Source organism: Geotrypetes seraphini, chromosome 16 (assembly GCF_902459505.1).
Source record: "Geotrypetes seraphini chromosome 16, aGeoSer1.1, whole genome shotgun sequence".
Taxonomy (NCBI): domain Eukaryota; kingdom Metazoa; phylum Chordata; class Amphibia; order Gymnophiona; family Dermophiidae; genus Geotrypetes; species Geotrypetes seraphini.
In genome coordinates, this window is record NC_047099.1 from 37,078,685 (window position 1) to 37,088,374 (window position 9,690).

The 9,690-nt window shown below is 45.3% G+C and overlaps 1 long non-coding RNA gene across 1 annotated transcript in view; it reads right to left on the reverse strand.

Moving 5' to 3' along the window:
- The window catches only part of LOC117349837, a 93,955-nt gene extending 84,265 nt beyond the window's left edge, over window positions 1-9,690 (reverse strand). Inside the window, exon 1 of the long non-coding RNA XR_004537193.1 lies at window positions 8,806-9,690. This is a non-coding gene — a long non-coding RNA (uncharacterized LOC117349837). The remainder of the gene's footprint in view (window positions 1-8,805) is intronic.

The following is a 9,690-nucleotide window of genomic DNA, read 5'->3' on the forward strand; positions in this document are numbered from 1 at the left end:
TGTGATATCAACGTAAACTGGAAACATCCCAAACCAGGAAAAACAGGGTAAATAGAAGCAGATATCTTCTCCACAAGATGACACATCGAGAGACTCAACACAAGACATGAGAGCAGATGTGTTAAGATGTCCTTTTCGGGATACAATTTGCTGCAGTGAGCACACTTGACGTTAGAGTGAAAAAAGGTTTGGCTGCTTTGATTTGTGAGGTTGCAAAACCGCCAGAAACAGGTGCTGGAAGAGGGTAAGAAGGGATATTTGGGGTTCCTATTAGACACCTTGGGTCCCAGGGCAGAAACTAAGAAGTAGAGAATGACACGGTGACAAAATTCATCACCGTTCCCGTCCCCGTGGATAACCGCGGGAAATAATCCCATGTCATTTTCTAGTGTCTATTTCAACCTCGGTCCTTCTACACCAGCATTCTTCAAAGCAAAGCTCGAGGGTCAGTGGTTGTGGCCATTCATACTCTGATTCTTCCCTCTCTCCTTAAAGAATGACATGAAGATGGTTATCTGCGGGGACGGGAACGGTGATGAATTTTGTCACTGTGTCATTCTCTACTATGAAGCAACCCAGCCAGTGCCTTAGCGAAATCATTCAGCTTTGCTGAGGGCTCTCTTGAGGTGCTGCCCCAACCTTTAAAGATGGTCCTAGAGATAAGCATGAGCTCAGAAACTGACTTTCCAAGGGTCCATTTAACAAACTCACCGAGACCCTCCCCATCTCATTTGCAACCTGACTTCAGTTCTAAGGAGCAACAAGCATTTGTGATACATGTAAAGCACGAAAATAGCATAGACAACCAAAAAAGCGATCCTCATCAGAACCTCATGCTGGAGTCACACTGTACAATTAAAACATGACTACAGCACGGACGACTGAAGAGCAGATCCTCATCAGAGCCCCATGCAAGGACATCTTTGATACACAGAATACATGAAAACAGCAGAGACAGCCAAAAACATATCCTCATCAGACTCAAAGGAGGAGTCACACTGCACAATTAAAACATGGACTACAGCACGGACGACTGAAGAGAAAATCCTCATCAGAAGAACCCTATGCCAGAGCAATTAGACTGTAGAACCCTCTTTACCTGCAGTAAGTTTCATCTGCAAAGCCTGATTTACGTGCCAAAAATTGATTTTACAAAATTGTGTGACCACATCAAGGCCAACCCAACCAAAGCTAGGCAGTTGTCTAGGGTGGTGACTTATTGGGGACAGCACTGGGCAGCTGCAATCAAAGCAAAACAATAAATTCCAACAGTTATAGCACAAACTTTAACCTGCATTTTTACAGGATTTGTGTGTGATCGTGGTTGTTGAGTTTAATTATTAAAATGTTGGGGGAGGAGAGGTGCAGGCTAAGGCCCTGGAAGTTAACTGGGAGAGGGAAGGTTCACCTAGAACTCTAGTAACTGGAATGTTTACTGGATTATTGTAATGTTTGGTATGTTGGAATGGGAATGAATGCGATGATGGCATTTCAAATAGAGACTCCGGGTAAACTCATTTCCCCGTCCCCGTGAGTTCTTTTCCTGTCCCCGCCCACCTTCCTGCAAGCTCCGCCCTCATCTGCACAAGCCCCAAACACTTTAAAATCGGACGCGTTCGAGGCTTGTACGGTTAAGGCAGAGCTTACGGGAATGGGGCAGGGGCAGCGACAAGATTTGCGGGGACGGGGAAATTGAGCTCCTACGGGGACAGGAAAAATTTGTCCCCGTGTCATTCTCTAATTTCAAATTCTCTAGCACGGTGTCTCTCAAACTTTTTTTTTTTAGCTCTGGCACACCAAACGGAGCAAATGTTTTTCGTGGCATATTATAATTGAAATTTTAAAAATCGCAAAACTTACAAAAATTAAACTTGAGAGCTATTTATTTAAAGTTCTATGGGTAATTGTAACAATGGTGAAATTAAAGTAGACGGAATTGAAATGCTACTCAATGCGATGGATGCGCTTGTTTTTGAGATCAAATTAAACTCAGAATGTGGCTCGATAGTTGTCAAACAAATCCAATTTCACAAAGATAAATGCGCCTGCTTAACTTTCAAAATCCTATATGGTATCCTCCCTCCCTTTATCCCTCTTTCTTGGAATTCCTCAAACCCTAATACCACACAGGAAAGCTAGGGACCTCCCTCCACTTCAAAATCACTGAGCTCTGGAACAACCTTACCTCCCCCTCTTCGGAACTTGAGCTCTCTCCAAGTTTTCCGCAAACATCTGAAAACCTGGCTTTTCTCAAAAAATGTAAGTCTCCCTTCAACTTAGGAATCAAGGAAACTCTTATATCTTGGCATCCCAAGTCCTCTAAATTTTCTTCACACTTCTACCTCTAACCCTCTGTTGTAGTTCCTTCCTATTTATCCTACTGTAAACCGCGTCGAGCTCTACGAACGTGGAGATGATGCGGTATACAAACCTAAGGATTAGATGAGATTAGATTAGATCCTAACGGTAACAAAGACTTGATGGCTTTGGGCTCCTTTTACGAAGGCGCACTAGCGGTTTTAGCGCGCGCGCCAGACGCTAACGCCTCCGTAGAGCTGGCGTTAGTATTTTCAGTGTAGCGCGGGGTGAGCGCCCGTGCTAAAAACGCTAGTGCACCTTTGTAAAAGGAGCCCTTTGTTGCTCAAGTTAGGATAACTGCTGCATAAAAAAAAAATAAATATAAAATTGACTTGCCATTAGCGTTCACGTCAAAAGAATGATGCTCGTCTGGGCGGTTGTATGTTTCCGCACACAGACGCTCGTCACATTGACAGACTCTTGCATGTCCATTTATTCTAATCTAGTGTAGAATCTAGAATCAGAAAATAATATTAAATATTGAACTAAGGCCAGTCCTGGGCAGACTTGCGCGGTCTGGGTCTGTGTATGGCCGTTTGGTGGGGGATGGGCTGGGGAGGGCTTCAGTAGCTGGGAGGGTGTAGATGGGCTGGATGGGACGGAGATTTCGGCGGTTGGAACCCAAGCACAGTACCGGGTAGAGCTTTGGATTCTTGCCCAGAAATAGCTAAGAAGAAAAAATTAAAAAATGTAAACTGAATCAGGTTGGGCAGACTGGATGGACCATTCGGGTCTTTATCTGCCGTCATCTACTATGTATGCTTATGACGGGAATTGTGGAGCTTCTTTTGAGAGACTCTGCTCTAGCATTTCATTGCTAGGCCGCAATCTAGGAAAAATAGACAGGGGAGAGCTTGCCCTTTACTGTTTCACTTGCGTTGGCTCCCAGAACAAGAACATTGTCAATTTAAGGTGTTGACAAGTTTTCCCACAATTCAAAGCCCCTGTACTTGAAGGAGCTAATCCTAATAGGGTTTATTATTGCTCCCAGGCATAGAGATTGTGAGATATGCTAAACAGAGACAAGGAATGTTGAAAGGTATGGACCCAGAGCCGATTTAGAAAAGTGAAATGATGGACAATCAACCAGAAAATGGAAAAAAAAATAAGTTACGCTCAATGTCTCAAAATCTTCAGCAACTCCACATCTTTGCGCACAGTTTCATCTATAAAGCTCCTGGGAGTTATCCTGGACCGTAAACTAACATGTCACCAGCAAATCTAGTGCTGCCGTTCAAAAATGCTGTTATAGCCTTTGATTAATACATTCTCTTCCCAAAGTTCTCGAGTCCTCTGCATGTGATCTCATGTTTAGATTACTGCAACTCCCGCAGAAAGAAATCGGACGCTTGCAAGTTTATACAAAACACGGCAATAAAACTTATTGGAAGCGCGAAAAAAATTTGACCATGTCTCTCACCTCTTCTGATAAAAGCGCACTGGCGCCCTATTCCACGCAGAATAACCTACAAAATCATACTTTTTATTTATTTATTTATTTTTTTTTATTATGCTTTTGAATACTTTACAATATCCAATATTTCCAAAGGAAACAAAATCACACAAAGCAATACATAATCAAATCATACATACATAATTCCTTTCAAGCCCACATCAATGGGGAGAACATGTTACTATTTCTAATCAAATAAATTTAAGAAAACTAAAGGACAATAATTCTTGGTTTGTACTAACCTACCTTGAATCATTCCTTACTATGGGATATTAAATTAATTACTCCTCTTATTCTCAGCTAGGTGAAACAAAATCATTTCTATTCTCTCGCAACTAGAAATTGTTGTAGTTGAATAGGATCCCAAAAAGCATACTCAACATCTTGTAACTTAATTAAACATTTACAAGGAAATTTCAGGTAAAAAGATGCCTCCAGAGCCAAAACTCTATCCTTCAATTTCAGAAATTCTTTCCTTCTCAATTGAGTGGTTCTGGAGACATCTGGAAAAATCCTAACGAGATCCCCACAAAATTTCATTAACCTGTTCTTGAAATAAAGTTTCATAATTAATGTCTTATCCATCTCACTCATGCATGTTATCACCAGAGTGGACTGACTCCGGATCCCATCCTGTGTATCTTCCAAAAATTCAGTCAAATTTACCTCTGGTGTGGCCAGATGGTCCACCTCCTGGGCAGATTCTATTCTAGGTTGCTTGGACAAACGATTAAATATTGTAGAAACTCAATGTAATAATTTACAAGCTGTCTCGGTATCTGCTGTTAAAGATTCTACAGTGATACATTCTGAAATTGAATCTATGGAGAATAAGAATAGAGCAAAAAAATCTCCGCTTAGTCAATTTTCCAGTAACTCATTTATTGTCACCTGAAATTTTGTTAAGGAAGTTTTTTAAAGAAGTACTGGGAATGGCTAATGCGGAGAAATTTCCAATAAATAATTACTATTATATTCCTACAAAATCATACTTTTAACATTCAAAAAAACTCTGTAACAACCAGCCAGAATTTTTTAATTTCCTACACCTCAGCTAGGACACCGAGATCACAGGTTCATAGACCAAACCGCGCGAGACAATCGCGCATGGACAATCATGCGCACTGGATCAAAACAGTATTTTAAAGGGTTCATAGACAACAACGCGGAAGACAAAGGCGCGCGCCGACAACTGAGCGCAAGACGGAGGCGCGCACCGAAGAAAATTACTGTTTTTAGGGGCTCCGACGGGGGGGTTTTGTTGGGGAGCACCCCCAGTTTACTTAATACAAATCGTGCCGGCGTTGTGGGGGGGGGGTTGGGGGGGTTCTAACCCCCCACATTTTACTGTAAACTTAACTTTTTCCCTAAAAACAGGGAAAAAGTGAAGTTTTCAGTAAAATGTGGGGGGTTACAACCCCCCAAACTCCCCACAACGCCCCCCACAACGCGGTGTGATCTGTATTAAGTAAAGTGGGGGGGTTCCCCCCCCCCGTCGGAGCCCTATAAACAGTAATTTTCTTCGGCGCGCGCCTCCGCACTGCGCTCAATTGTCTGCTCGCGCCTTTGTCCCGGCGCTGACACCATTTTAAAGCACTCCGAGGGGATGTGAGTGGTGAACAGCCCCCTCACACACACACACTTTACTTAGAACTGTTGGCGCTCACATTGTGGGGGGGTGTTGGGGGGAACCCCCCCATTATAGAGGAAACAGCCTTTTTCCCTATTTTTTAGGGAAAAATTACAGTTTCCTTTGTAATGGGGGGTTCCCCCCACCCCCGACAGCAGTGCCAACAGATTAGATTAGATTAGATTAGAAAGATTTAACCAGATGACATTTCCTTATAACAATTTTAGTACATATGTTTTTGAAATGTTAATTTTTTTCCTATTTTCTAATGGAGTTCCTTTCTTAAATAAGATCACGTTGTGATGTAAACCGCTTTGATCCTTTTTGGCTTTATAGGCGGTTTAGAAAAATTTTTAATAAACATAAGCATCTATGAGTCATCTCTCCTCCCTCCTCTCCACCACTATCATGTCCACCAATTCTCCGTTCCTTTGCCAGATACGGTCTCCAAAATTGATCACAATACTCCCCTTCGCCTTTGAGTCTCACAATGACATTTTTGAGCGTCTTCCTGTCATTGATATATCTAAAAAATGTCTTATCTCCCCGTTTTACCATGTCAGCTATTTTTTCTTTCATTTGTTATCTTTGCTCTCCTGTCTAGAACGGACTAATGGAATTCATTTACCAAAAAATGTAAACATTGCATGAATATAGAGCCTCATGTTACATAATTAAAAACTAATTCTCATTTCAAGATGAATAACTTTTGGACTATAATGTACCTTAAATAGAAAACTATCTTTAAATAGATTTCCCTCCCCCCCAAAAAAAAAAAAAACCCCAAAACAAAACAAAAAACAATTTATCCACCGTGAATTTTTATCCACCATGATATAGTTATACTCAGCAAAAAGATACGTTTTCAACATTTTATGAAAGAAATGAAAAGCCCGAGAGGTAGTCTCAACGGGCGACTTTAACACGGAGCTGGGAGACCCGTGGTGTCACCCGTGGTTAGGAAAAAAGGTGGGGGTCAGTAGGGCAGGAGCGGCAAGATCCGCAGCAGGGGAGGTCTTTCCCGCCGAGGGTTAGACCTCTAATTGGTCAGTCGCGGCCGGAGGGGATTATGGGTGGGGGGGGGTTTAAAGAGGAGCTCTCGGAGGATCATTAAGGGTTTTCGGTCCTCCGAGGCAGCCTTCCTGCCCGCCCGTTATGTTAGGGGGTGGGAGTTGGAGATAGAGTGGCAGTATCCCGAGCTACTGGGCTCATCAAGGGATGAGCGGTGGGCCGGCTGGGAGCCGTGCCTGGTGGGTCGGATGACCCTGGACAATGGGGCATGCGGGGACATGCCACCCCTTGGACCCTTGCTTAGACGGCGGGGTCGGGGGCCAGTTACATCTGTTAAGGTAGCTCGGGATCAAGGTGGTACCATTGTTTTGGGTAATTGGATAATGTGTTATTTATGGCTGTTGGTTAATATGTATTTAAGATATGTTAAATGTTATATAAATATGTTTCAAGTTCAGTAAACAGGGCTGCGGCCAGGTTTCACCAACACAAGTGTATGTGTCTCCTTGGGAATGGTTAGAGGTAGGTAGGGTGGGGGAGGTAGTGTTTGCTGTGGGGCCACAGGCCGCTCCAGGTTCCGCTGTTATAGCAAGTCACACTGTCTTAATTCATAAGATAAGTTATTCCAGATCAAAAGCAAACAGAAATCACAGTTCCTATTTGCATGGGGCCTCCATTGTAGGTAAATAGATCTTGTACATATTTATGAAAGTCATGCAAACAGATCTCATGTACAGTCATTAGGAAAATCCTGCAAATCTGACTGGATTGCAGTTGGCCACTTCTGCTCTAAGCTCTTGATGATCATCAGAGGCCCCTGGTCTTGAGAGGTGATAGAAGGACAGGAGCTCAGGAAGACCCAGATGCCATCCAGTAGAAGCAGTGGTTCTCAGCCCTGTCCTGGGGACCCCCCAGCCAGTCGGGTTCTCAAGATATCCCTAATGAATATGCATGAGAGAGATTTGCATACCTGTCACCTCCATTATATGCAGTGGTTCTCAGCCCTGTCCTGGGGACCCCCCAGCCAGTCGGGTTTTCAAGATATCCCTAATGAATATGCATGAGAGAGATTTGCATACCTGTCATGTCCATTATATGCAGTGGTTCTCAACCCTGTCCTGGGGACCCCCTAGCCAGTCAGGTTTTCATGATATCCCTAATGAATATGCATGAGAGATTTGCATACCTGTCATGTCCATTATATGCAGTGGTTCTCAACCCTGTCCTGGGGACCCCGCAGCCAGTCGGGTTTTCATGATATCCCTAATGAATATGCATGAGAGATTTGCATACCTGTCATGTCCATTATATGCAGTGGTTCTCAATCTTGTCCTGGGGACCCCCCAGCCAGTCGGGTTTTCAAGATATCCCTAATGAATATGCATGAGAGAGATTTGCATACCTGTCATGTCCATTATATGCAGTGGTTCTCAGCCCTGTCCTGGGGACCCCCCAGCCAGTCGGGTTTTCAAGATATCCCTAATGAATATGCATGACAGAGGTTTGCATATAATGGACATGACAGGTATGCAAATTTCTCATGCATATTCATTAGGGATATCATGAAAACCCGACTGGCTGGGGGGTCCCCAGGACAGGGTTGAGAACCACTGCATATAATGGACATGACAGGTATGCAAATCTCTCTCATGCATATTCATTAGGGATATCTTGAAAACCCGACTGGCTGGGGGGTCCCCAGGACAAGATTGAGAACCACTGCATATAATGGACATGACAGGTATGCAAATCTCTCATGCATATTCATTAGGGATATCATGAAAACCCGACTGGCTGCGGGGTCCCCAGGACAGGGTTGAGAACCACTGCATATAATGGACATGACAGGTATGCAAATCTCTCATGCATATTCATTAGGGATATCATGAAAACCTGACTGGCTAGGGGGTCCCCAGGACAGGGTTGAGAACCACTGCATATAATGGACATGACAGGTATGCAAATCTCTCTCATGCATATTCATTAGGGATATCTTGAAAACCCGACTGGCTGGGGGGTCCCCAGGACAAGGTTGAGAACCACTGCATATAATGGACATGACAGGTATGCAAATCTCTCTCATGCATATTCATTAGGGATATCTTGAAAACCCCTCGGGGGGGCCCCCAGGACAGGGTTGAGGACCACTGCCAGGGATACAGACCCCAAAGCTTCATCACTGGCCCATTGAAAAGCTCGAGCATGAATCCTACCAGCCCAAATTTGACTCTAACAAAACTCCCCCACCAATTACGTCAGCAAGGACTCCCCTTTTTTCCCACACACGATGACAATAAAACGAACCCCCATAGCAGGACAATGAATTCGGTGGCCGGGCCCGAGCCCTCCTCACCTGTTATCCTTGAGGCTGCTTAGCACGCGCCACACGTGGCTCCGCCGGAAGCGCGCAGGTCCTCCAGCCAGCTTTGACGAGGGCTCCGCGGGCCGCCTCGCGCTCAGGTAGCTCCGCGGCTCCCGCCCTTTCGCGTGAGGAAATCCAGGCGCGAGCTGCGCGCCGGTAGAAGAGGCGCTCGCGCCGGCGGGAAGGAGGCGATGAGCTCGCGCCCCAGGGCCGCCCGCGCACCAAAGGTTCCGCGGCGGCGCGCAAAGCACCCCTGGCCCCGATCTGCCAACAGTTCGCCCCTCCCCCCCCCCCAGGTGCCTGCGACAAAATCATCTATGAAACAGACTGCAGGGGGAGGGGGCTCCTCTGCCGAGGAACCTACCACCTTGCCACGCGGACAGGGGAGTGCGCAAGCGCCTACAGAGCCAGTGCGAATTTGGGGGAGAGACCATGGCCCTTGTGCCCTCCCCCCCCCGTTCCGGCGCCTATGGTTGCGATACATGTGAATTGAAGAAGACTTTAATATCGGCTTTTCTCCATAGATTGCTTTTTGGACTTTGCAGGCTATCTTGAACTACAAAGGGGGGAAAGGAGGGAGGCATAGAAAGCTGCTATACATGGCGGGTGGGGGGAGAGAAGAGAGGAAGAATTGTTGGAAAGGGGCTGGAGAAGAGGAAAGGAGGGAGAAAGGGATGAGAGGGAGAAATCCTGCATATGGTGGAGGGGAGGGAGACATGCATGGAGAAATGTTGGCCCTAAGGTGGAGGGCAAGGAGAGATGGTGCACATGATCATGGAGGGGAAGACGGGGAATAAAGAGATTTGACCCAAGGCACAAGGGAGACAAGAGATGGTGTCCAGAGGAAGAAGAAAACATCAAAGGGGCAGGAAACCC